General features: G+C 40.1%; 2 long non-coding RNA genes across 13 annotated transcripts in view; one reads left to right on the plus strand and one right to left on the minus strand.

Annotated features, from left to right (window-relative positions):
- Positions 1 to 6,781: 6,781 nt before the first annotated feature.
- Positions 6,782 to 27,299, minus strand: part of LOC139358989 (uncharacterized) — a 226,661-nt gene continuing 206,143 nt past the window's right edge. For all 12 annotated transcript variants that reach the window (XR_011614510.1, XR_011614501.1, XR_011614499.1 and 9 more), the window contains one exon: positions 6,782 to 7,335. This is a non-coding gene — a long non-coding RNA (uncharacterized lncRNA). The remainder of the gene's footprint in view (positions 7,336 to 27,299) is intronic.
- On the plus strand, positions 9,878 to 13,225 carry LOC105493468 (uncharacterized). Its single transcript, XR_011614518.1, has 3 exons — positions 9,878 to 10,017; positions 12,190 to 12,411; positions 13,089 to 13,225. It is a non-coding gene; the product is annotated as an uncharacterized lncRNA (long non-coding RNA).

Here is a 27,299-nt window from a genome sequence, read left to right on the forward strand (position 1 = left end):
GATTGAAGCTACTGTTAGTTGGCTATTGTGTACTTGCAACTGAATACATTTTTAATTAATCTATGTCTTTACTTCTGTACCTCAAATTTTCAAAAATATATTTGAAACTACACACTTAATTATTAGGTTGGTGCAAAAGTAATTGCGGTTTCTACTATTACTTTTAATGCTGTTTTGCCGTTACTTTTTTAAATATAAAAATCAAGTACACTGCAATAACTCCATAGGTAATAAAAGAAATTAGAGTACTTTAAACTCTACTGCCTCCCTTCCCATTTTCCAATGTTTATAATATTTGTAAAATCAAAATTTTATTTTGATTGAATTTTTACTTTAAATATCTTTTTCATATCACTTTCCATTCAAGTTATAAACCATAACTATAACAATTATTTAGAATTAACATTTTGTGTTCAATGTTATCAGTTTACACTAAAGTTTTTTCAGAGTTCAATTTGTTCACTCTTGGATAAAAGCTTTTCACCCATCTTTTGGGCACCTGACAGATGTCTTCAGGCATTTTTCCTAAAGGATACAAGAGTGCTATTTCTCTTTTAAATCCTTCGCTAATTAAAAATGCCTTTCTTTTGCCTTTAAACATGAATAACACATAAGACAACAACATCTTGTTAAAACTGTAGAATTCTTGAGTTAACATATTGCATTAAAAACTCCAGATTTCAAAAACTATCTTATGAAGTTTTTATGTAGTGTTATGAAGAAAAACCTGTGAGCAGTATAGTTTTTTTCCTTGCTAAAGTACGTGTTTAAAATTATTTCTGAAGAAGTGTAAGAATGTAACACTCTATCAGCAGTTTATCCTGGAAGATGTTTAGCCCCTTGGATCACAGCTCAAATGATCATCATGATGGATGGTGATGGTGACGATGACATTGGGAGTAACAGTGGTAGTAATAGTGATGACGATGAAGACAATTTTAGCTCAGGAAAGTTTTCTTCTATATATCTTTTCTTATTTCTTCTTTTCTCTTGGTTTATTTCTCCTGAATATTCCCTGTTTAAAATTGGTTTCTGTTCTCCATATCAACTTTCTCTCTCTGTTTTTTAAACCTATTGCCTTAGCATTTATAGAAAGATGTAGCTTGCCTTTTACGTCATTGACTTGATTTTCTGTGGTATCTATTCTCCTATTCATTACCTTCAAGGTACCTTTTAATTCTGTTATTCTATTTGTAAGTTACCAGAATTCTCTTATTGTCCTTATAAAATCCTTTTAGATATCTACTGGCTTTCCAGAGAGCCAGTATTATCTCATCTCTCCACTCTTGTCCCATAAGTCCATGCTTCCTCATTTTCATTGAGAAATACAGAGAACATCATCAAGTTTATTTTTCTTCACTTATTTTATTTTTTTCTGAAAATGTTATTTTAGTTTTTTTGTTTTCTTCTAACTTTTATTTTGGATTCAGGGAGTACCTGTGCAGGTTTGTTACATGAGTAATTTGCATGTGGCTGGGGTTTGATGTACAAATGATTTTGTCATCCAGGTATAGAGCCAATAGGCAGTTTTTCAATCCTCATGCTCCACCTACCCTCCATCTTCAAGTAGGCTACAGTGTCTATTGTTCTCATCTTTATGTTCATGTGCACTTGATGTTTAGCTACTACTTATAAGTGAGAACATGCAGTATTTGGTATTCTGTTCCTGTGTTAATTCACTTAGATCATGGCCTCTAGTGTCTTCCACATTGTTGCAAAGGACATAATTTTGTTCTTTTCATGACTGTGTAATATTCCATGGCATATATGCACTACCTTTTCTTTATCCAGTCCACCATTGATGGGTATCTAGGTTGATTCCATGTCTTTGCTGTTGTGAATTGTGCTACAATGAACATATGCACGCATGTGTCTTTATAGTAGAACAATTTATATTCCTTTGGGTATGTATCTGGAATGGGACTGCTGGGTCCAATGGTAGTTCTGTCTTAAGTTCTTTGAGAAATCTACAAACTGCTTTCCACAGTGGCTGAACTAATTTACATTCCCAGCAGGATGTGTATGTGTTGCCGTTTCTCCACAACCTCTCAAACATCTGTTTTCGTTTGTTTTGTTTTGTTTTGTTTTGTTTTTCTGAGTCAGAGTCTCACTTCATCGCCCAGACTGGCATGCAGTGGCATTATCATGGCTCATTGCAGCCTCCACCTCTCAGACTCCAGCAATCTTCCTGCCTCAGCCTCCCAAGTAGCTAGGACAATAGGTGCATGTCACCACATCCAGCTAATATTTTTAATTTTTTTTCTAGAGATGTAGTGTCCCTGTGTTGCCCAAGCTGGTCTCAAACTTCTGGGCTCAAGTAATCCTCCTGACTTGGCCTCTCAAAATGCTGGGATTACAGGGGTGAGCCACTGTGCCTAGCCAGTTTTTTTTTTTTTTTAACTTTTTAATCATAGCCGTTCTGACTGGTGTGAGATAGTATCTTATTGTTTTGATTTGAATTTAACTAATGATTATTGATGTTAAGCATTTTTTCATATGCTTGTTGACTGTGTATATGTCTTCTTTTGAGAAGTATCTGTTTATATCTTCTGCCATTTTTTAATAATTGTTGTTGATTATTGATTTATTTAAGTTCCTTATAGATTCTGGTGATTAGACCTTTGCAAGCATGTTTCAAGCTGCCCATTTGCTTGTTTAAAATGCAAGTATTTTCTCCCATTCTGTAGGCTGTTTGGCATGTCTCTTGGACAATACAGACGGCTGAAATACCAGACTATTTTTATTGGTTTCATGTTGTTATCTTTCTGTTTGCTCATCCTTGAGTAATTTGAGTTGAGTCGAGGACCTGTTTTGCCATTGAGTATTTCTTAATGTGTTATTCTTTCCAGAAATTAGCAAATAATTGACTGATAGCCTTAATTTCTGGTTATGGTCACTTGGCATCTGAATTATCATGGCTGCTTCAGTAGAAAAGTAGAATGAAGTTAATCAGGTACAGATTTCTTACTGCCATCCTAAAAAGAAATGCTGCCTTTTCTTTTACTAAAAGAGAGAGATTTTCTATTTCATGAACTCCATGGATTTTAAATGCATCTGATAGTGATTTCAAAAATAAATGAGGAAGTTTGATTACTGGTGCATTTACTTAACATGCATGCAGTAGGGAAGCAATACAGTAGTATGGTTAAAAGTATAGGTTTGAAGATGAGTTGGGTACCTTTCCACAGTGTGACCTCAGGAGACCCACATCTGTGAGTCTCAGTTTCCTCATGCACAAAATGGCACTAATAATATCTACCTCACAGAGCTAACAGGAAAATTAAATAATATTCTATATATTCTATGCAACATATCACTAACATATGTTAGGTATTGTTAATACAGAATCTAATACATGACAAGTATTCAATAAATAGTAGCAACTATAAATATTTTCTTAGTAGCATAATATTTTGTAAAATCTGCTGTTTTCCATTCCTTTTTCTTTTCATTTTCTTTTTCTTTTCTCTCTCTTCTTTTTTTTTTTTTTTTTTTTTTTTTTTGAGACAGGGTCTCACTCTGTTGCTCAGGCTAGAGTGCAGTGGCATGATCTCAGCTCACTGCAGCCTCCATTTCCCAGGCTCAATTGATCCTTTCACCTCACCCTCCCAAGTTGCTGGGACTACAGGTACATACTACCATGCCCACCTAATTTTTGTATTTTTTGTAGAGAAAGGATTTCACCATCTTGCCCATGCTTCTCTCAAGCTCCTGGGCTCAAGCAATCTGCCTGCCTTGGCTTTGCAAAGTGTTGGGATTAGCCCCTTTTTCATTCTAAGTAAATCATCTGTAATAATTTATTTGGAGTACTTAGTAATAAAATTTCTAAATAAATACCATTCCACTTTTAAAAACATTTAATTAGTTTCAATTGCATTAAAATACATGATTACCGGTCCATTGCTAGCCATTGATCAATTTGATCAAGTAAATAAGAATCCTGAAGTATTTCAAGAACTGTGGGATGTGCTCAGTGAAAACATAAGTTTGACTCAATTTTACATACTGATAAATAACTCAAGAGTTTCATGATAAAGTCTTTTCCCAGACTAAGAAAGACAAAAATATTATCCAGAATTTACTTTCATTTTCATCAGGTGAAAACTACTTTCACTGTGGACATTTTTATCCAACTTAGGTTCACAGAAGGAATGTTTTCAGTCGGTTACAAATATCAAAATGAATTGTCATCTGCTGGCAGGGAAATAAAGAACCAGAGACATGGGGGCTGAGAAAAATCCAGAAAGCACCACTTGCTTTTATCTGGCTAGTTCACAACATAAACTTGACCCAAGCTACCACCAAAGTTTGAAATGTTTTTCACATGGAAAAATTAGAAATAATTTTAATTACGATTTGCTTTGTAATTAAATTGATTCCTTTAGAACTTCGTGGAAAATTTTTATATTGAAAATCTCTGCCAGGTGCAGTGGCTCATGCCTGTAATCCCAGCACTTTGGGAGTCCGAGACGGGTGGATCACTTGAAGCCCGGAGTTCGAGACCAGCCTGGCCAACATGGCAAAACCCCATCTCTACTAAAAATACAAAAATTAATTGGGTATGGTGGCAGGTGCCTGTAATCCCAGCTACTTGGGAGGCTGAGGCAGGAGAATTGCTTGAACTGGGAGGCAGAGGTTGCAGTGACCCGAGATCACGCCATTGTGCTCCAGCCTGGGTGACAGAGCAAGACTTCGTCTCAAAAAAAATAAAAAATAAAAAAGAAGGAAGGAAGGAAGGAGAAAGAAAAGAAAGGAAGAAAGAAAGGAAGGAAGGAAGGAAGGAAGGAAGGAAGGAAGGAAGGAAGGAAGGAAGGAAGGAAGGAGGGAGGGAGGGAGGGAGGGAGGGAGGGAGGGAGGGAGGGAGGGAGAGAGGGAGGGAGGGAGGGAAGGAAGGAAGGAAGGAAGGAAGGAAGGAAGGAAGGAAGGAAGGAAGGAAGGAGAAAGAAAAAAGAAAAGGAAGGAAGGAAGGAAGGAAGGAAGGAAGGAAGGAAGAAGAAGAAAGAAAGAAAGAAAGAAAGAAAGAAAGAAAGAAAGAAAGAAAGAAAGAAAGAAAGAAAGAAAGAAAGAAAGAAAGAAAGAGAAAGAAAAGAGAGGAAAATCTCTACAGATGAGTTTCCCATAGTCGCTGAGTTCCGAATTATAGCCGGACAGGACTGGAGGGAATTTAATGCCTTATGCTGTTTCCCTTTGATAAGCAGCCCCTGCAGGAAGCCTGAGGGATCTCCAATTCCTAAATCCACAGGTGTTCTCATCTATTCTAGAGGAGCTGCAGGAGCATGATGAATTAAAATGGTTTCACTTTTGCTCAAGGGAGCCACCTACTGTGTCACTTTCACATTGTCCAGATCCAACCCAGGTAAAGATAGGCCTTTTGGGGGAGCTAGGGGTATGATATTTTTAATAATTCAAAATTCTTAGAATATTAAATGTGTCCACGACTTTAAGAAAGGGGTTCTTTCTATCTGCAGTATAATTTCTAAAAAAAAGATTTGACTAGATATATAAATACCAGAAGGCACTAGTAATTAAAAATCTAGCCAAGATAAAGTGTCTTTTGAACGATTTTGTAAATCAATGCACTGGGGAGAAGGAGGAGAGGAAAGCCATCCAAAATGGGCCATATCCTTCCATTTCATCAGAATCAGTTCTACTGCTGAGACCCTGATATGTAATATTTATCCTGATATTTGGAAAATGGTATGTTGTGTTTGAAGACCACCCTCCAGGCAGTCTGAAACTCCAGACTGGAGGCTCAGCTCAAACCAACCATCACAAACTATATGACTGCACAAATCAATTTCTCTCTCTTAACCTCAGTTCAAACATCTTAAATGTGGGTGCAATAGACTAAATCAGAGGCCTCAGAACTTCCTGTTTAATATGGCTAGAACACAAGTATATGAAAAGAGATAAAACTGGATTGGCCCCAGAGCACTTCTGAGGAACCCCAGGGCTCTGCGGGACTCAGTTTGCAAACCACTAGATCAAGGGATTTCACAGACATTCTCCAGCTCTAATAGTCTATGATTCAACATCGAAAATATTAAAAAAAAAAAAAACCCAAGAACCGTATGTCTCCATCTATATAATATGTCCCTGAGGTTCAGCTCTATGAAAATTGGTCCAAGTTGCATCACTAGAAGAAGATGAGAAAAAGAAAATAACGAAAAAAGAAAAATTGGCTTTGCTCTAATGAACTCAAACAGGAGCTGGTTAGTATTTCTGAACCTTTGCCAGGGCTCCAGCCTCCCCTCTAAAAAAGTACACGTGGGGAACACAGAGCCCCATCAGATGAAAAGAGATGGAGTGCACAAGAGGACTTTCCAAAAGAAAGGCTCTTCTCCTTGAACTCTGCAGGATCCGTTTGCACTACTGGACATTTCTGACACTGGAGAGAAAAAAGCTTAGCAGGAACCCTTTGTCCTCATAACAGGTTTTCCCCGTTTGTTGCTTTGTGAACTAATGTAAATCAAATAAAGCAATGTACTCAAACCACAGTGGACCTGAGTGTATAAATGAGGAACAGATGGTGACTAAGTATATAGTGTCATTTCTATTTTGTGAGGGTAATGGATCACAAAACTCTATAGTCCACATGGCAGGAGTGGTCACAGCCGCCCCTCATACTCTTCTTCTAAACGTGCTCTCCAAAACTCCTTCCCTTCTCATCTCCCACTTAGTTCTGGGAAATGCAGAAAAACGTGTAATAGTTAATGATAGAAAGAGCCACTGACCTAAATACATAGTGGTCATTTATTATGCATGGCTTCTGATCAAGGGATTAGAGAGTTTTCATTGAATCTTTATTTTCAGCCACTCAAGTTCCATTTCTGTTGCTTTATTTAGTTTTGACAAAGACCGTTTCTATATTTACACTTAACATGCCTAGTTTCCCTAAACATTCAAGGATACCATTAACCCTCACTGGAGGGCTCTTTGATAATGGCAGGTATAATTTCTGTATTAGTTTTCTGTTTTTGCATAACAAATCACCCCTCCCCCCCAAAAAAGAACAACTTAGTGGCTTAAACAACAAGCATACATTATCTCGCACAGTTTCTGTAGGGTCAGGAATTTGGAAGCGGGGTAATTTTGGCTTGAAGTCTCTGATGAGATTGCAGTCAGGATGTCAGCCAGAACTCCAGTCATCTGAAGGCTCATCTGGGGTGGCAGAATCTGCTTCCAAGATGGCTCACTCACACAGTTGTTGGCAAGAAAACTAGGTTTCTCACTAGAATTGACAGGAGGCCTTCATGCCTTACCACATGGACCTCTGAATATGGCTGCTTGAGTGTCCTCACAACAGGGAAGTCAGTGTCTCCTACAGTGAATGATCTGAGAGAGAGAGAAAGAGAGTGAGAGTGAGAGAGAGCGAGAAGGATGCCATATGATGTTGATGACCTAGTCTCATAAATCACACAACATCACTCTGAGTATATTCTATTTATCAGAATTAAGCCACTAAAGCTGAACCCATGCTTAAGGGTAAGGGAATTAGATTCCACGTGTTTTAGGGGAGACACACCAAAGAATTTGCAGACACATTTTAAAACCACCAAATCTTAGGATGGCCCAGAATCTGAAAATGGAAACTTTGAAAAAGTAATGCAAGGATAGCGATTCAAATGTCAAAAAGATTTTCCGCAGGTTTTTGTTGCTTGGCAGTGTGGGGGAGCCAGAGGTCACCTCCAAACCCTTTTTAACTCTTAGTGGGCTCTATGGCTTGACCTAGGAGCCAAATCGACATCAAGTAGATTAACAAGAAAAAAATCATACAAACTTTATTAATTTTACATGTACATGGGGATTTTCACAAGAGTGAAAATTGAAGTGGCCAGAGCAAGATGCTTTTATACTTTTTAGACAAAAACCAATAAACTTGGGAGGACAAAGAGGATCTGGCTAGGGGCAGTAAATTTCTTCAGGGTTCACTAGGAGATATATGAGGGGTGGAGAAGTAGTGAAAGATAAGGGCTACCTTGGTAAGTATGTTTATTATGGTTCATTGCAGCCCCCAGTTCCCAATCTCTGTGATAACATACCCTGGTACAGGGAGGGGGTCCCTTCCAGAGGAATCTCTGTGACTTGCTGTCTGCTGGAAGAGATAGGTCAGCTTGCCCTTCCTGAAACTACAATTTCTTCAATGTTTTTAACTCAAAATAATCAATATACCAACTCAGCATATTTTGGGATAGCGCATCCTTCACTCCTTCAGCACTGGCACAACACACATCAGTATTGGTTTACAGATCATTAATTACTTGATAATAAGATTAGAATCAGAGGATCTTTAATCTAAATGTTAGAAAGAAGGAGTACTTAACATCACAGATATCTCTTAACAAATTACAGATATCTCTGTCATGATCTTGTCAAGTAATGTGGAAAATGGTTTAATTCATAGAGATTTTCAGGAATGCATCTGAAGTATACAAGAAATTGGCTTTGGAATTTCTCTGCTGTGAAGATGCAAGGAAGTCAAAGATTAAATAAACAAAGATGATGATAAACATAGATGATAATGAAAATGTTAATGCTTCTAACTCAGGTGATGATAAAGAAGATAAAGAAATTGAAGTGATTCTTAGGTGACTACAGTGATTTATTTGGAAGTACTTCCATGATTTTGCCAAATTTTACAACAACTCTTGGAAAAAAGGAGTGACAATGATTGTGCCATTTTTATATTTTGTGTTGAGGATAGAAGGGAGAGAGTGAAGCTTGATATTCATATACCAAAACCAAAAGTTAATTCTTGCTGAAAGTAAAAAGTAAGAAATCAGTCAGACTACATTTACCGGCAGAGAGATAAATAACCAACTTACTTGTGTATTTTTATTTTTTTCATTTCCAATGGGTTATTTCAGCATCACACAAATATAGCAACTTCCCCATTCCCCCCAAAATGTAAAAGGTTTTCTGACAGAGTCAATAACATTTACACTTATGAAACAAACTATTTAGGTTAGTGCAAAAGTAATTGAGATTTTTGCAATTGAGATTTTGCAATCAATGGCTTTTAAGGTGACCCCCGGATAATTCCTCTGTGTATTTAAGTTTGCAATTAAATTTAGGTTGGTGCAAAAGTAATTGCGGTTTTTGCCATTACTTTTAGTTGCAAAAACCTCAATTACTTTTACACCAACCTAATATTGTTAAGTTCCACTGATAAAGAAGCAGAGGCTTGTATAAAAACTTTCCAAATAAATATTTCTCATTCTAACAAGCGATGGGGTGTGCTTAATTAAATGAATAATCAGAAAACAGAATAAATCGTGGCTGACATCTTTAAAGGTTGCATTCTGGCATTTGTTTCTTGATGGGGCCATTCATCTATTCCTTCTTGAGCTGTCTAGCTAGAGAACTCTGTATTTCAGCAGGGAGTGACAGTTCTCCCACCTGTACCTCTTATTTGCCTCCTATTCAAATAAACAAAACGTATTTTAGATACTGGTATATATTTTGCTTGGGACAGGTTTCTACCCCTAAGTTACAAGCAGACTTAGCAACTACTAGGGAAGAAGAAGGCTGTGGTGTTTGGAGTTGCGTGGTTGTAGAAAATTTTGTGAATGGAAGAGACTCTTTTACAAAGCTTGTTGTCTAGATAGCCTTGCTCTTTCAAGTATGGTCATGGAAACTGTGAGTCATGTAGACAGAAGTCTCAGGTGGTGTCACAGACCTATGGAATCAGAATCAATGACCTATGGAATCAGAATCAATGCCTTTTAAGGTGACCCCCGGATAATTCCTCTGTGTATTTAAGTTTGGTAAGCACTGCTCTGCAGACCTCAAGCCAAAAATATTTGCATTCTGGATAAACAAGAAAGCTTTACACAGAGGCTAGTCCCATCCACTGTCTTCCTCTCATCTGGTTACACTACAAATCTCACCCTAGACTCAGACTGCAGAAGAAAATTGCTGGATGCCAAATGTTCACCTCCTGGTAGCTCATTTCCATGTGCACAGGAACTTGAGCTATCTCACCAGGCTGTCAGAACCAGCAGGTCCAGTGTTCAGGTAAGGGTTCCTAGCAGGGGTTTGCAAATAAAATCATTCACACAGACTAATCCTGGTTGGAGGGAAACGCACAAGGCCTAAGGTAAATCAAGGTACAGAAAGTGGGGGCCCAATGTACACATATGTAGCCCTGTTAGCTTTCCCGGGCTTACTCAACTTTCTTCCTCTTCATTGATTTATACATGATCAGGATGACAACTTACAAATATATGCACAAAGAACCAGTGCCTCCATACTGAACAGGAGAAAATGATAATACTGCTGTTCCAAAACTGAAATACTCCATTTGGAACTGAATCGCTTTCAGAGTCATATTCTCACACCCAAAAATAGCAAACACTCTTGACACTCAAATATTTGGAAAAAAAAAAAAAAAAACACCATAATTACTAGCTCATGAGAAAAAAATACAAATTTCGTATAGTTCTCAGTAGACTTGGAGACTCTTCCTTTCTTATACAATGTTCCATGATTGCCACAAGGCCTGTTAGATACTTGGGGTATTATCACCCTCTCCATTTTACAGGTAAGGAGAAAGGCCCTGCACTGCTCCCCTTTGTGACAAGCCTTCCATTGTGACAGCTATCAAGGGACAGAACTACAACTACATCCAGGCTCCATGATTCCAACACAACGTTGTTTTCTCCTCTACACATGGTGTGACTATAGGAAATGGTCACTTTTCACTTTGAAAGACTGCTGAAGGCCAATCATATGAGACTATGCCATTGCATAGTGATTTGGAAACTACAGTAAATATAGCCCCACCACTATATTACTGCTCAAGATGCATCCATCCATTTTCTTTTTTTTAATTTTTGTGATAAGAAGACTTAAAATGAGATCTACCCACTTAACAAATTGTGTACAATATACTGTGGTTAATCATTGGTGCTATGTTACAAAGCAGATCTATAGAGCTTATTTATCTTGCTTGACTGAAACTTCATTCCTGTCAATTAGTAACTCCCATTTTCCCTGCCCCCAGCCCCTGGGAACCACTATTTTACTTTTTGATTCTATGAATTTGACTATTTTAGACACCTCTTATAAGTGGAATCATGCACTATTTGTTTTTCTGTGAGTGGCTTATTTCATTTAACATCATGTCCTCAAGGTTCATCTGTGTTGTGGCATATTACAGAATTTCCTTCTTTTTTAAGGCTGAATAATATGCCATTTTATGTATATACAACATTGTATTTATCCATTCATCTATCAATGGACATTTAGGATGTTTCCACATCTTAGGTATTGGGACTAGACTAGTGTTACAATGAACATGAGTGCTAATATTTTTCTAAGATCCTAACTTTAATTCCTTTGGGTAAATACCCAGAAATGGGATTGCTGGATCATAGATCATACGGTAATTCTTTTTTTTTTTTTAAGAGACAGAGTCGGCCGGGCGCGGTGGCTCAAGCCTGTAATCCCAGCACTTTGGGAGGCCGAGACGGGCGGATCACGAGGTCAGGAGATCGAGACCATCCTGGCTAACACAGTGAAACCCCCTCTCTACTAAAAAATACAAAAAACTAGCTGGGCAAGGTGGCGGGCGCCTGTAGTCCCAGCTACTCGGGAGGCTGAGGCAGGAGAATGGCGTAAACCCGGGAGGCGGAGCTTGCAGTGAGCTGAGATCTGGCCACTGCACTCCAGCCCCGGCGAGAGAGGGAGACTCCATCTCAAAAAAAAAAAAGAAAGAAAGAAAGAAAGAAAATAGAGACAGAGTCTTTCTGTGTTGCTCAGACTGGTCTTGACCTATTGGCCTCAAGTAATCCTTCCACTTCAGCCTTCCAAAGCGCTGAGATTACAGGTGTGAGCCACCATGCTTGGCTGTATTTTTAGTTTTAAAGGCACCTCCATGCTGTCTTCCAAAGTGGCTGCACCTGCTGAGACATTATGACTCTTGCCAGTGAAAAAAACAACAAAAAATTCAGCAAAGTGGCTGTACCATTTTGCATTTCCACCAACAGTATACAAGGTTCTAGTTTCTCCATATCTTCTTGCTTCCTATTTAAGCTGGAACTTCCTCAGGTCTTCAGGGTTAGGTTTAACTATCCTGTTTTTATTTTTTATCAGTTTTGGAAGTGTGGCTCACAGTATTCTGTGTTTCACATCAAACTCAATGGACTGAACCCCCTCTAATCCTATTTTACTTGTGATTCTTCCCAGAAGAACCTACTTTGTTGCAGAAAAAATTGAAGCTTATGTTCATGGACTTGCCAGAGCTGTCTGCAAAATGCACTAGCCAAATGGAATTATGCAAAGCTTATGGAAGAAGGCCCGATTAAATTCAAAAGGCTGGTATTGTGTTCTCAATTGTGCCAGCATGGTGCTAGGCACTGGGGATACTAAACTAAGTAAGAATACAGCTTAAACAAATAATGACATAATGTAAGTAATGTAGTATAATAGACATGAAGCATATGGATATTAAGGGGGAAACATATGGATGGTGATCCCGAAAAGTTACATTGGAGGGTAGGCAAGCAGTTGAGCTAAGCCTCGAAAAGTTAGTAGGCAAGTGTACCAGGCCAACACGGGGACGTATTCTATAATTTGTACCATGGCTGGTAAATATGGGTACACTTGGCACCATTCCCATTACTGCACCCAGGGCAGACATTACTAAATGAATGTAATGTTCAACCAATATATGGTCTCAGAATCTTTATTAATGGTGTTTCAAAGAGCACTACTAGTGCATCCTAAATGGTGTGCAAAGTCTTTGCCATCTGCCCTTGATTTAGAGCACCTTCTTCAAGTTTCCTTGTTTCGAACAAGCCAATGTAGTGACATGATTCAATAGTATTCCAAGACAGTTTCAGTGAGCCAAAGTTTGAAAGAATTTGTCTCCCTTTTTAATGTTTCCTTCCAGGTAGAGGGAACGCAACTCATGTGAAACATCTGGTCCCCTCTGCCAGTGTTATTTATTCTTCTCTGTAAAGGGGGACTAAACTCTCTGATTGTTAAATTTGCAAAGGATAACATGTATGTACATAGCTCATCTCCCAATATTTTCCTTTTGGGAAGAGGAGGTCTCAGTATCTCCATTCTGTATGTCTTTTCAGAGTAAGCGTTTGCCTTGGTGCAGCCTGCCCCACCCAGCCTGAATGCCATTCAGTCGGGCTCTTTGGTTTTTACTCAAAAGTATATCCTTGGGGGAAATGAGACAGACAAAGTTATACTTCAGAAGGTTGTGTGTAATAAAGAAATAAAAAAAAATGTCAATTGGGGAAGAAGAAGGCAAAGCTTCTTTCTGAATTTGTGTCATGTACTTACAAGCCAAAAAGGGATCATTAAGTTTGTTTACTCCAAAGATTCATGGGTGGGTCTAGAGGTAAGTCTGAAAGAGCTGTGAACCTTAAGGAAGAAATGATCATTCAATCCAGAGCGTTGGTGTCTGGCAGAAGGAATGGTGATACTACACTTCAAAAGGTCAGTTAATGCCAAGGCCAAGTCTGTCCTTCTTGGCTAGAGTCATGTGGCTAACATTTTCTACTGTGGGAATGCCACAATATGTACACAATTTCCCCTGGCTTTATAAATTGGAGTAAGTGTGTGCAGATTGTTTTCATAATGGCCTCCAATATATCATGTCATGCTGTGTCCATACCTCTTTTTTCACTGTAATTTTTGTCACTCCTCCCATCAAGAGGTGAAATTAATTTTCTGAACCCTTTGAATCTGGGTTGACCTTGTGATTTGTTTTGACCAATAGAAAGGGGCAGATGTGATATTGTATGACATTTGAGTATAAGACATATGAGGCCTTGAAGCTTCCATTTTCTCCCTCTTGGAATTCCCATCACTATGTAAGGAAGCCTGAGAGAGACTACCACATGATGAAAACCATGTAGAGAGAGTCAAGCCGCCAATCAGTACCTAAGCTCCAAACATTCGAATGAGGCCATCTTAACTCCTTCAGGCCCAATTAAACTGCCAGATGATTACAGTCACACAGACAACCTCAGGTGACAGCAGAAGAAACACCCAGCTAACCCCAGCAACTCAAAGAATCAGGAGAAAAGATAAACCATTGTCTTAAGCCATTATATTTTGTGGAGTTTTGTTATAATGCAAAGGCTATCTGGTATAAGGAGTGTATTTCTCTGCAGATATAAAGACTTTTCCCAGAACCTAACCCACATTGAACATGAAAGTTCTGTATCTTTAACGTCTTAAAAGTGGCAGTCTTCCTTTTGTGTGTATGTGTTTTGTTGTTGTTTTTAAGGGCAATATCTTTTCCTTCCCTCACTGTCTTAGACTTCTTTAGTGAGAATCTACCCCAATTTTGCATCAAGAATTTTTAGGAGAAGCTACAGTTGACTAAACTAATTTCTCTCTCTCTCTCTCTCTCTTTTTTTTTTATTATCCTCTTAATGAAAGGCATGTCCCCTCTCTCAGATTCCTATTCCACCGTTTAAAATATATTCTCTTCCTCCCATATTCTCCAAAGTAATTGAACTGCAATGGGGGAAGACATACATTCCTTGCAAGAGAAAATTCATTTTTTTCCAGACAAATCCTTATCGTGCCAATGGCATGCTTCACTTTGGCTGTTTGTAGCTGGGCACAGGAACTAAATCGCTGCTAATTAGAGATATGCAAGCCTCAAAGGGACTTGACTCAGATTCCAATTTGCAAATAGGGTTTGTGTGTTTGGATTTGGATTTAGATTGGACTAAAACTTCCCTTTGCGCATTATCTTAAAGCTCTTGTTCTTAAACCCAGTCAAAACATTGCACTCCCATTTATGCATGGGAACACACACTAAGCAGAAATGACAAACTCTTTTCAAGTCAAGGTAGGGGTTTGTGTTGATATATCCCAGTTGTGGAAAATTGGCGATTCATATTTGGAATTGTTCTGCTTTCCTAGACACTTATTAGCATCAAACTTTCGTGGCTGTTTTGCCTTTTGTCTTTCATATTTGCTGTTGTTGTTATTGTTGTGGGAGGGTAGTTTTTGTTTTTTGGACTTTTTTTGGTGAGCCACACTGAATGGAAATTCGAAAAGGTATTCACAGAATTCTTTTTTGATCTACATGATGGATAACAGCCCAACTATATTTTCACAGATTCACTGGATAACTTTGGAAATCTAATACACTAACATCAGTTGACCACTTACTGTGTGTTTGTGTTCATTTAATCCTTAAGAGAATCGTAAGAAGTGGGGCTGCTATTTATTACTCCTATTTTTCAGATAAGTTATACAGGGAGTGAGAGGTTACAAAATTAACCATGCCATGTTGCCACCCTATTCTTGGTTGCAGTCCATTAAAAACCAAACCATGATAAGGCAAGAGAAAACTATAGGAAGTTCTTCTATCATAAATACTTAGATATTCATTGTGTTATTCTGGAATAAACTGTAAATAACTAGCACCTGCATTAAATATATCACAACTTAGACCTGGAATTCAGAATATTAGAGTTCAGATATTATCTAGTCTCCAATTCCTTTGTTTTGCATGTAATAAGATTTTAAAAACTCAAAAAACATGTTACTTGTTGAAGGTCAAAGGAAGGGCTGTTGGTAAACATGGTTTAGAACCAGCTGCAGTTTTCACATTAAGGCACATGGTGCTCAGCAGCAAGTTGAAAGTAGGTCGTCCCTTGAAAAAAGTTGGCTTGATTCTCCAGGAGGTTAATTCTTGAATGGAATTGGTCTTACTGAATTCACAATTATCCAGGGCATGGCCTTCAACATTACAGACTCAGGAACTTCTATTTATTTTTCAGCTTGAGAAAGGAGATCCATCTCTAAAGGGTAGAACCACATTAACCAAATTCACATGTTGAAATAATATAAACCAGAGTGTAAATTTATTTACATCAAGTAATACCATTATTACGGCCTAACACATAGTATGACAGTTAAAATGTTGAAATATAGATCTAAATCTATAGATCTATGTAGATTAGACATAGCATGCTCAAAGGCAAGACAAGCATATCAACAGACCCAAAGCAGAAGGAAAAAGCCCAGAGATAAATGGACGTAGAAGCCACCTACAGATCTCCAGGACCAGAAACAGGAAAAGGCAGGTGACAGTTTCTCAGCTTCACACCATTGATATTTGAGGCCAGATAATGATTTATTATAAGAGGTTGTTCTGTGCACTGTAGCATGTTTGGCAGCATCCCTGTTCTCTACCTTCTGTATGCCAATGGCACCCTCTCTCTCTGTACCTTCTACCAGTCATGATAATCAAAGACATCTTCAGTGATTGCCAAAATATCTTCTAGTTGAGAACTACCAAGGAAATCTAAATGCATATTACAAATGGTGGGACTCCAGAGAAAGACTTACTTTGTAAAACTGAAGGCTGAGGTAGGGTGTTGATTTATGAACAGATGCAGACAAACTGCCATCGCTATCCAGGTTTGGCCAGCTGTGGTCAGACCAGGACTAAGTAACAGGAGGGACAGAAACAACCACCCTTCCAGAGTCCTGGCCAAGTCTCCCACTGGCACAAATGACTAGATCAGTGATTCCTTGCTATCCCAGTGAGCTGTCTCTATCTCCAAGTTTTGCAAGGTCACCTTTGTGCCACTTCCATCTCCTAGGGACTAATGTCCATAACCTTGATTCCTGATCCCCAGCACAGTGTTCTCTGCACTAGAACACAAAGCCTGAAGCCCACTCAGACTATGATTTTAAGGCACAAACTATGTGTTATTCATTATTGCATTGTGAGTTCATATGAGAATCTGGCACAAAATAGGTGTTGAACAAAATGTTCATTGAATGAACAAATGGACAAAAAAGATGAATGGACTAGTCTGTAGTGAGCACCTATTTTATACTGGGTTCTGTGCAAGGTTTGTTAGTGCTAGAGCTTTTCATCCTACAGAGCTGGGTTTGAATCCCAGCAAAGCCTCTTGCTAGTTGTGGGACTTTGGGAATGTCATTTAACTTCTCTGATCTTTCATTCCTTTAGGAGTAAATAGGAAAAACAATGGAGTTTTTAGCACATTGCTTACAAATGGTATGGTTTTGACTTTATTTTTCTTACCCACTAGTAAAATGGCCATTAAATTCTGACAACCTGTAAAGTGAACCCTTTCAGTAGTTTCCTCATTTTACAGATGACAGAAAGAGGGTCAAAGGGGTTAAGTGATTTGCTCAGGCACAAAATCCTGTTAGTGGAAGAGGCAGGATTCATACCTATTCTGACCAGCTGAGTTCTGGGGCTTTTCATGACACCATCCTCCCTCAGTTCAACTCCTGGAGGCCTTGCCAAGGTGACTAGAGATTATTCTTGATTAGTAGAGGGGGTATATTACAGTTTGAGTCAGGGCATTTTTTGTTTGTTGGCTAACAGACTTCACTTTCCTTATTCTATGTCTGGGAGGATGCAGGAGACATAATCTCCTCCTTAAGCAGAGATGATGTCTCTAAGCTCTACCGCCCAACTCACACAATCCGTCCAGGCCTCCTTTAACCTCCTATAACCAGGATTAGGAATTTTGGTTTTATTAATTAAGATCATTGAAGTTATATTTTTTGTTTGTACTTCAAAATTATGCTAATAAACCTCTTTGGTTTCTTTTTCAGAGTCTCTCTATTTTTTTAGATAAAATGTTTTGATTAGTTTGTACTTCGGGGTCACAGAGTTTAGTCATTAAAGGGTTGACTGGACATGACCAGAGTTGGCTCCATCCGTCTCCTAAACTCATGACATCAGCTCCATCAGGATGTCAGGAAGCTGGGTGGTTTTCACTGTAGTGGTAGATTCCAGGACCACCAAAATGAATTTGAATGCCTGGTAAGAGGCGGGATTGAGTAATTGTGGGATCTTGACTCAGCACTCAAACTTCCAACACTGTAAATGAGAAAATGTCACTTTACCAAATTAAAAAAGTAGCCTGATAATGTTTAAATCAAATGCAACTTACCTATGATACTGGCAAGCTTTTTCAACAGTAGAAGACAGACTAATGACACAGATCCCCTTTGAGGGGAAAGGGCAGGAGTTCCAACTCAAAATCCACAACAATAACAAACACTTATGGAAAAAGTCACACCCACAAAGAAGCCCATGATGCTGTCATAGGTTCCCATGTGAGGGACAATGATTGAATGGAGACCTCAGCTCTCCTCTGCTTTCTGGTAGTTTACTTAGTACAGCATTTCTTCTCTGAGAACAGCTATTTCTTCTTTTTTCTTTCTTTTTTTTCTTTTTCTTTTGAGACAGTATCTCGCTCTGTTGCTCAGGCTGGAGTGCAGTGGTGCGATCTTGGCTCACTGCAACCTCCACCTCCCAGGTTCAAGCAAGTCTCGTGCCTCAGCCTCCGGAGTAGTTGGAACTACAGGTGTGGGCCACCACTCCTGGCTAATTTTTGTATTTTTAGTAGAGACCTGGTTTCACCATGTTGGCCAGGCTCATCTCAAATGCCTGACCTCAGGTGATCTGCCCACCTCAGCCTCTTAAAGTGCTGGGATTACAGGCATGAGCCACCGCGCCCTGCCAGAACAGCTATATCTTCTGATTCCAAGTAAACATATAAACCAAAGACTCTCCTGCTTTCCCTTCCTGGGAAAAAGTTTCTTTTGAACTCCTCTAAGTGTGAATGTCTGTTGTGTTGTTTTCTAAGAGTTGCTGTCCTTCTCCCCGCCTGTCTCGGAAGATCAGCAGTGAGGCTGCCCACTATTCACAGTGGCAAACATATGGAATCATCTTAAGAGTCCATCAATGGATGAAATGTGCCAACCGAGAAAAATGTCGAGACAAGTCTCAATCATTTTGGGAGGTTTATTTGCCAAAGTTAAGGATGTGTGCCTGGGAGGCAAAGTTAAGGACTTGCACCTGTGCCTTTCTCTGAAGACGATTTTGAGGGCTCCAAATTTAAAGGGGAAAGAGCTAGATATTGAGAAGTACACAATTTTTACGTAAGAGGTGAGGTAGGGAAAAATAGTCATTCATGCCTTTTTCTGGCTCAGTGTATCTGCATTTCTTTACATAAGGTGACATAGACAAATGGGGCAGAGGAAAAATGCAGGGAAACCTGAATTTTACATAAGATAACGTGGACAAAATGGGCAAGGGAACAATCAGATATGCATTCGTGTCTGGTGGGCCAAGAGGTGACTGCACCTGTGAAGATAAGCTATCAATTTACATTGCCATGGTGAAATTTTAAAAGAAACACCTTAAAAGATCTTGCATCCCAACTACTCAGGAGGTTGAGGCAGGAGAATCTCTTGAACCTGGGAGGCGGAGGTTGCAGTGAGCTGAGATCACACCATTGCACTCCAGCCTGGGCAACCAGTGAAACTCCCTCTCAAGACAAAAAAAAAAAAAAAGATGATGATGAAGGTAAGACGCCCCTCGTGAGGACCCTATGTGCAGAAGAGCCAAACACACCTGGCTTCTCAGCCCACTGGGCATCCGCAGGTGGTGTCCATGTCATCAGGCATGGGAGAAGAATGATAACGACAGGGGGATACTACAGCCGCTATTGTAAAATAGCAACCTTGGCATGACGACCTGGAAGTGGTTTCCATGATTCAATTAATTTCATAAATGAAGCAAACCCAAATTTTTTCCTGATTTGAGTTTTCATGAGTTAATTTGCATTCTTCATGCATTCAAGAGGTTGTTCTTCACACGCTGAGCAACTGCAGGATATGTTTAGAAGCCAGTATCTACAACAATGCCTGTCCTTGACTTCCCTGGGTGCGTGTTTGTATCTTCCAAGCAGATGGGTGATGGACTTTTCCCGTTATCAAAACCTCTTGATCTTTTTTTCACCACTGCTGCCTGTATCTGGGTTGGAATGGCCAAGTTCTTGGAGGGAGGTGGAAGATGAAAGAGATGAAAGAAGTCCCTTAGATAGCTTTAGATCCAAAACAGGAAAGTTCAACATCCTTCCTCATAGTCGTGTCTCCAACAAAATAAAATTTAAGAGCTTAAAATGTTTCTGATGAAAGCACAAAGAAAACATCAATGCATCCTAATGTAGCCTCGATTTCCTAATTATAAAAAGGCGGAGGGCAGGGGGATAAAAAAAGAAGGCCGAGCACACTGAATTCTTTTTTTTTTTTTTTTTGAGACGGAGTCTCGCCCTGTCGCCCAGCCTGGAGTGCAGTGGCGCAATCCCGGCTCACTGCAAGCTCCGCCTCCTGGGTTCAGGCCATTCTCCCGCCTCAGCCTCCCGAGTAGCTGGGACTACAGGCCCCGCCACCACGCCCGGCTAATTTTTTGTATTTTTAGTGGAGACGGAGTTTCACCGTGTTAGCCAGGATGATCTCCATCTCCTGACCTCGTGACCCACCCGCCTCGGCCTCCCGAAATGCTGGGATTACAGGCGTGAGCCACTGCACCCGGCGGTAAATATTTTTTTAAACATCAAACAAATCATGAAATCTAGCATATCGAAGTCCTTGCTATCTCATACTCTTCAGGAAGGACTTGTATTTGTCCCTGGGAAATTGTTTTCCAACTGTGGAGGGTTTACTCCCTCCAGAACCAAAAACTGGTTTTGTTTCATCCTTAGGCATCCATGAGTCTCTTTTGTTGTAAGAAATAGAGAGTAACCCACCTACCTTGAGCAAAGGGTTTACATTAAGGCATAGAAATATTAGGCAGGCAAGAAACTTAGTGATTACAGAGAACAGAACCCATTCCCTCATTCCCTTGACAGGAGGTCCTTCATAATCTCCTTTCACTGAGAGTACTCAGCTTTTTGAGGCTGTTTCTTCTATCCTTGCCTCTATTCATCTTCTATTTTATGCTTTTCCCTGGTACTCAGCATTCTTTCTCTACCTCAGTAAATTTTTGAGTGAGTGGATAAGAAAATGAATAAATGCTCATAGTTTCTAGTCCATCGTCACTTTGCCTTGTTCATAGTTTTGACTTACTCAGAGCCCATCGTAGCTGTTGCTGCTTTGTGACCTGTGTGTATGTGCGTGTGTGTGTGTGTGTGTGTGTTTGCTGCTTCTTACCTCCTTCTGATTTCTGATTCCCAAGTCAAATTTCAGGGACCTAACAAATCACTATTGTCACTGCTTAAGTGTTTTTCATACCAGGTCACTTTTTATATCAAGTCACTGTAGTCTAGTCAGCTTTTTCATTGTTCTGTTTTGCTTTGTTTCCTGGTGGTGTTTTGCCTCCTAATGGAAAGGGGCAAGATCCTGTGGTTCAGAACATACTTAGATGCTCTCTCATTAGGTGCTCTCTCTGAGGATTGCCAGATTCAACAAATAAAAATGCAGGATGCAATATTTAGGACATCTTTTTATTTAAAAATTACTTGTTCATCTGAAATTCAAATGAACTGGTTGTCCTATATTTTATCTGGCAACCCTACTTTCCACCCACACAGTTCAATGAAGTAGCTTCACATAGATGAGATTATTGGGTGCCATGATAGATAGGTGTGTCCAGCCCCCAGTTTTTAATGAAAATCTGTCTTAATTAAAGATGGAATCATTGTCCTAACAGAAAAAGGATGTGAAACACAATTTGCCATGTCTTCATCATACATGGTCATCACTATGTCCATTTTGGTTCTGTGTTCAAGGCTTACTGTGGCCTCCAGCTGTTAGCCCCTGCCCTGGAATTCCCATTTCTTGGTTGCTTTTTCTAGATTTAAACTGTTTCCTTTCTTTTAGTTGTCATTTTTCACTGCTGGGCATGTGCTTGCCTCTTTTTCTTTCAAATTGATAGTTTTTTTGTGGTTTTGTTTCAATGTTTTCTTTTTTCCTATTAGGCTAAAGTAAAGGTGAATAGAGACACCGAGTGAGGGAATTTTATGAGCACTTCATGATTTCCAAACTTATGGGCTCTAATACTTGGATTTTATGGCATTGGCTGTTCAGAAGTATTTTGTTATGCCCAAGCTAGGGAAAAAAAATGCATTTACTGTCATTGAGTAGTGTTCCAGGTCCTCTGCTAGATTTGACACATAACTTAGTGTGTTCCAGGTACGTGGCATTGGGAGGTATGGCTAAGTTGCTAATAGAGAGGTCTATTACTCCATTAAAATATATTATAACATTGTGTAATCCTTGCTTTAGCAGGCCTTTCCTGAATGAGCAAAAATGAATAAGGTTAAAAATAACATTTAAAATTGCATCTTTTTAAAAAATTTCTGAGCTTCCACCAGTCTAATTGCTGACACAAAACTACACTTTGCCAAGCTTCTCCAAGACTGCTCTTCCTCTTGTATCTCCAAGCTCAAAGAATGGCACCACAATCCACACAGTTGCCCAGCTCAGAAACCCAAGAGTCTCACCAGACTTCCCCCTTTCCTATAAATTGAATCCCTGTGAATCTGGCCAGCTTGACCTTCTGATTCTGTTTTTAATCTTTTTCTTATTTCCACCCATACTAACTCGTCCTTGTTTGGGTCTTTTTAAATCTTGTTGGGACAGAAAAATAGCTTCCTTATTTGTCTCTCTCTTTTAGTTTTGCCTCCTCTGCACCCACAAATCAATGCACATTATCATTAGAATGTTTTCTCTAAAATACAAATCCATTCATGTCACTGATCTACCTGCAACGAACTCACTACGGGTCCTGGGAGCCAAATGCTCCCAGATCACAGTCTCCTCTCCCACTGTGCTTCTTCCACTCACCTTGAACTTTACACTCTGAAAACAGTTTGTATTCCATCTCCCATGCGGCACTATTTCACACCTCAGTAGCTTTGCTAATACTATGTTCTCTGCCAGAAACACTCTTAGCGACTCTGTTGCCTAGCCAGCTCCTACTAATGTCTTTCGAAATTCAGTCCGATCATTCTCTCTTCCATCCTCTCCTGACCTAAACCCCAAGTTGGGTTACGAGTCTCTCCTTTGTGCCCCTGTAACTTCCAGAATATCTCTTTCTCACAATATTTACTGTGCAACATCAAAATAACGCAGGTGACCTTTCCTTAAACGAGACGATCAACCTATTGAGGGTAATGGTATTGCTCATTTATGCTATATCTTAGGTACTGAGGACAGCAGCTTTCACACAGGAGATGATGCAGGTCCATGAAAGCAGTCTTGGAAATCAGAGCATCTAACATGTTCTTGGAGGGCTTTGAGTTCCCCTCTCCATCAACAGCACAGTCTCTGCTCAACTCCAGGCAGTCCTCTTCTGCGGCTGTTGCTGTCCCTTCCCTGCTGATGTAGATAACATAGCAGTAGAACCTGGCAGGTGACAGACTGAGTGTTGCTTTTGCTTTTTAAAGTCTTGTTTCCGCTGCTGCTACATCTCTCCCAAGGCTCCCTACCAGAGGGACTTTGCATTTCTCTTCCTTATAGTCCTAATTATATTTTTTAAGTATTTTGTTACACTCATAATCTCAGGTCTCTACAGTCCAGACTTGGGAAAAGTTCCCTGAAAATTAATGTGAAAGACATTGTAAGTGGCATCCTCCAGTGCCTATAGAAAACCCTTCTTCCACTGATCAAACCTTGTCCCTCAGTAAGTTCAGGAGTCAGCTACTTTACTTTGCAGGTGAGTGCCTGTCCTGTCCATCTGGAACAGTACTGAGATGACAGAGCTCAATTTTATCATTGTAGTTTACGCCAATGCTTAAACACCATGTATAAAGTCTTAACCTCATTCTTCCGAGCCTCTTAATACTGGTACCTTAAAATGCCAACCATTGTTTCTCACAGAGCTCCACTGATTTTTATGCCAACAAGATTCCTCCAGACCTCTATCTTGGGCATCCTATTCTTCTTTCTGGGGGACTTCTCCATTTTCTAACCTCTCACATTCTTTTTCTAGAAATGGCCTCTTCTATTTGAATAAAGCATCTGACCATTTCCAGGGGGACCAGAGGCTCTCCTGACCTGTGATGCCCCTAAAGCATTATTCCCAGCTCTGCCAACAGCGTACATCCCTATTCTTGATGGATGACAGTCAGGTTATATAGTGACTTTAGACCTATTGCACAAAACCTGGATTTTCCTCACTCACAGCTGTGCATGTGTCTGAATACCTTATAGTCCGCAGTCAAGTGGTTTCGTTCAAACAAGCTCCCTGGTTATTCTAGAGAGAGGAAATTTTAAAAAGTAATTAAATAACCTCATAGCTTCTTATATATGTTCTTCATGGTCAAATTATTAACACAGCAATCCGGGGGGCGGAGCAAGATGGCCGAATAGGAACAGCTCCAGTCTCCAACTCCCAGCGCGAGCGACACAGAAGACCGGTGATTTCTGCATTTTCAACTGAGGTACTGGGTTCATCTCACTGGGGAGTGCTGGACGATCAGTGCTGGTCAGCTGCTGCAGCCCAACCAGCGAGAGCTGAAGCAGGGCGAGGCATTGCCTCACCTGGGAAGCGCAAGGGGGAAGGGAATCCCTTTTCCTAGCCAGGGGAACTGAGACACACAACACCTGGAAAATCGGGTAACTCCCACCCCAATACTGCACTTTAAGCAAACAGGCACACCAGGAGATCATATCCCACACCTGGCCGGGAGGGTCCCACACCCACGGAGCCTCCCTCATTGCTAGCACAGCAGTCTGTGATCTACCGGCAAGGCAGCAGCAAGGCTGGGGGAGGGGCGCCCACCATTGCTGAGGCTTAAGTAGGTAAACAAAGCTGCTGGGAAGCTCGAACTGGGTGGAGCTCACAGCAGCTAAAGGAAACCTGCCTGTCTCTGTAGACTCCACCTCTGGGGACAGGGCAATAACAAACACAGCCGAAACCTCTGCAGACACAAACGACTCTGTCTGACAGCTTTGAAGAGAGCAGTGGATCTCCCAACACGGAGGTTGAGATCTGAGAAGGGACAGACTCCCTGATCAAGTGGGTCCCTGACCCTGAGTAGCCTAACTGGGAGACATCCCCCACTAGGGGCAGTCTGACACCCCACACCTCACAGGGTGGAGTACACCCCTCAGAGGAAGCTTCCAAAGCAAGAATCAGACAGGTACACTCGCTGTTCAGAAATATTCTATCTTCTGCAGCCTCGGCTGCTGATACCCAGGCAAACAGGGTCTGGAGTGGAACTCAAGCAATCTCCAACAGACCTACAGCTGAGGGTCCTGACTGTTAGAAGGAAAACTATCAAACAGGAAGGACACCTACACCAAAACCCCATCAGTACATCACCATCATCAAAGACCAGAGGCAGATAAAACCACAAAGATGGGGAAAAAGCAGGGCAGAAAAGCTGGAAATTCAAAAAATAAGAGCGCATCTCCCCCGGCAAAGGAGCGCAGCTCATCGCCAGCAACGGATCAAAGCTGGACGGAGAATGACTTTGACGAGATGAGAGAAGAAGGCTTCAGTCCATCAAATTTCTCAGAGCTAAAGGAGGAATTACGTACCCAGCGCAAAGAAACTAAAAATCTTGAAAAAAAAGTGGAAGAATTGATGGCTAGAGTAATTAATGCAGAGAAGGTCCTAAACGAAATGAAAGAGATGAAAACCATGACACGAGAAATACGTGACAAATGCACAAGCTTCAGTAACCGACTCGATCAACTGGAAGAAAGAGTATCAGCGATTGAGGATCAAATGAATGAAATGAAGCGAGAAGAGAAACCAAAAGAAAAAAGAAGAAAAAGAAATGAACAAAGCCTGCAAGAAGTATGGGATTATGTAAAAAGACCAAATCTACGTCTGATTGGGGTGCCTGAAAGTGAGGGGGAAAATGGAACCAAGTTGGAAAACACTCTTCAGGATATCATCCAGGAGAACTTCCCCAACCTAGTAGGGCAGGCCAACATTCAAATCCAGGAAATACAGAGAATGCCACAAAGATACTCCTCGAGAAGAGCAACTCCAAGACACATAATTGCCAGATTCACCAAAGTTGAAATGAAGGAAAAAATCTTAAGGGCAGCCAGAGAGAAAGGTCGGGTTACCCACAAAGGGAAGCCCATCAGACTAACAGCAGATCTCTCGGCAGAAACTCTCCAAGCCAGAAGAGAGTGGGGGCCAATATTCAACATTCTTAAAGAAAAGAATTTTCAACCCAGAATTTCATATCCAGCCAAACTAAGTTTCATAAGTGAAGGAGAAATACAATCCTTTACAGATAAGCAAATGCTTAGAGATTTTGTCACCACTAGGCCTGCCTTACAAGAGACCCTGAAGGAAGCACTAAACATGGAAAGGAACAACCGGTACCAGCCATTGCAAAAACATGCCAAAATGTAAAGACCATCGAGGCTAGGAAGAAACTGCATCAACTAACGAGCAAAATAACCAGCTAATATCATAATGGCAGGATCAAGTTCACACATAACAATCTTAACCTTAAATGTAAATGGACTAAATGCTCCAATTAAAAGACACAGACTGGCAAACTGGATAAAGATTCAAGACCCATCAGTCTGCTGTATTCAGGAGACCCATCTCACACGCAGAGACATACATAGGCTCAAAATAAAGGGATGGAGGAAGATTTACCAAGCAAATGGAGAACAAAAAAAAGCGGGGGTTGCAATCCTAGTCTCTGATAAAACAGACTTTAAACCATCAAAGATCAAAAGAGACAAAGAAGGCCATTACATAATGGTAAAGGGATCAATTCAACAGGAAGAGCTAACTATCCTAAATATATATGCACCCAATACAGGAGCACCCAGATTCATCAAGCAAGTCCTTAGAGACTTACAAAGAGACTTAGACTCCCATACAATAATAATGGGAGACTTCAACACTCCACTGTCAACATTAGACAGATCAACGAGACAGAAAGTTAACAAGGATATCCAGGAATTGAACTCATCTCTGCAGCAAGCAGACCTAATAGACATCTATAGAACTCTCCACCCCAAATCAACAGAATATACATTCTTCTCAGCACCACATCGTACTTACTCCAAAATAGACCACATAATTGGAAGTAAAGCACTCCTCAACAAATGTACAAGAACAGAAATTATAACAAACTGTCTCTCAGACCACAGTGCAATCAAACTAGAACTCAGGACTAAGAAACTCAATCAAAACCGCTCAACTACATGGAAACTGAACAACCTGCTCCTGAATGACTACTGGGTACATAACAAAATGAAGGCAGAAATAAAGATGTTCTTTGAAACCAATGAGAACAAAGATACAACATACCAGAATCTCTGGGACACATTTAAAGCAGCGTGTAGAGGAAAATTTATAGCACTAAATGCCCACAAGAGAAAGCAGGAAAGATCTAAAATTGACACTCTAACATCACAATTAAAAGAACTAGAGAAAGAAGAGCAAACACATTTGAAAGCTAGCAGAAGGCTAGAAATAACAAGCAGAACTGAAGGAGATAGAGATACAAAAAACCCTCCAAAAAATCAATGAATCCAGGAGTTGGTTTTTT

Source organism: Macaca nemestrina, chromosome 1, assembly GCF_043159975.1.
Source record: "Macaca nemestrina isolate mMacNem1 chromosome 1, mMacNem.hap1, whole genome shotgun sequence".
Classification (NCBI taxonomy): Eukaryota; Metazoa; Chordata; class Mammalia; order Primates; family Cercopithecidae; genus Macaca; species Macaca nemestrina.